The sequence below is a fragment of the Colletes latitarsis genome, unplaced genomic scaffold (genome assembly GCF_051014445.1).
Source record: "Colletes latitarsis isolate SP2378_abdomen unplaced genomic scaffold, iyColLati1 scaffold0040, whole genome shotgun sequence".
In the NCBI taxonomy this organism is placed as follows: domain Eukaryota; kingdom Metazoa; phylum Arthropoda; class Insecta; order Hymenoptera; family Colletidae; genus Colletes; species Colletes latitarsis.
The window spans coordinates 192,501-193,923 of record NW_027488390.1 but is presented as its reverse complement, the minus strand read 5'-3'; the positions used below and the strand labels follow the sequence as shown (position 1 = coordinate 193,923).

The 1,423-nt window shown below is 51.2% G+C and overlaps 1 pseudogene; it reads right to left on the bottom strand.

Moving 5' to 3' along the window:
- Positions 1-428: 428 nt before the first annotated feature.
- LOC143350826 (large subunit ribosomal RNA) overlaps positions 429-1,423 on the bottom strand; it is a 3,125-nt pseudogene continuing 2,130 nt past the window's right edge.

The window sequence follows — 1,423 nt, the reverse complement described above, 5'->3', positions numbered from 1 at the left end:
TCGTTTCGTGTCTCTTTCTGATCTTGGATTTTTGCTCAACGTGAAAAGGGGGCATGTAGCCCCCTTTTTGATTTCTGGTGTCAGGATCGCCTCCTCGGAAAAGCATTAAAGCAAAAAGGGGGCTTAAAGCCCCCTGGTATGAGTTAGGTCTTTCTTGGAGAAGTCCCAGATGTTCGAGTAGGAACTTTTGAAAAGTTCCTTAAAGTGAAAAAAGGGGCATATAGCCCCTTTTTGTATAATATACCTTCTCCAATAAGCCTTAACGTGAAATGGGGGCCGAAGCCCCCAGGTGTTAAGTATACGCTAATCATAATGCTTCCCCATCTCTCTTTGCTTTCCTGACACCACTCTTTTCTGACATCTCTGTGTTTGCACAGTACGAATGACGGATCACGTCTTGCTCGGGTAGGTGGGGTCGCTACTCCCATACGGTGTGCCCCTGCACCGCCCCTGCCGAAAGTAGATAGGGACAGTGGGAATCTCGTTAATCCATTCATGCGCGTCACTAATTAGATGACGAGGCATTTGGCTACCTTAAGAGAGTCATAGTTACTCCCGCCGTTTACCCGCGCTTTTTTGAATTTCTTCACGTTGACATTCAGAGCACTGGGCAGAAATCACATTGCGTCAACACCCTTGGGGGCCATCGCAATGCTTTGTTTTAATTAGACAGTCGGATTCCCCTAGTCCGTGCCAGTTCTGAGCTGAGTGTTGAATGGCGGCCGAAGAGGACGATCGACGACGGCAAGCCGCCAACGAAAGCCTCGCAGCAAGGAAGATCCGCGGGAGGCCAAGGCACGGGACCGAGCTCGGATCCCGACGAGAACGAACGAATCCGTTCAACGCCGTTCACCTCGCCCAGGCCCGGCACGTCAGCCAGACTCGCTTCCCGACCAAGCCCGACACGCCCCGCTCCTCAGAGCCAATCCTTATTCCGAAGTTACGGATCCAATTTGCCGACTTCCCTTACCTACATTAATCTATCGACTAGAGGCTCTTTACCTTGGAGACCTGCTGCGGATATGGGTACGAACCGGCGCGACACCTCCACGTGGCCCTCTCCTGGATTTTCAAGGTCCGAGGGGAAGATCCGGACACCGCCGCAACTGCGGTGCTCTTCGCGTTCCAAACCCTATCTCCCTGCTAGAGGTTTCCAGGGAACTCGAACGCTTATACAGAAAAGAAAACTCTTCCCGGATCTCCCGACGGCGTCTCCAGGTCATTTTGGGTTACCCCGACGAACTACTCTTACGAGGGCCCGAATGGTATACGGTTCCGCTGCCGGGTTCCGGAATAGAAACCGGATTCCCTTTCGCCCGATGGGTGTGTGTCTCTCTCTCACATCGCTCAAGTTATTTTATTTTATAATCGTTTCGCACTTGTGTGACTCGTTTTTCTTTTTGGTTAAAAAAAACGTTTAAAA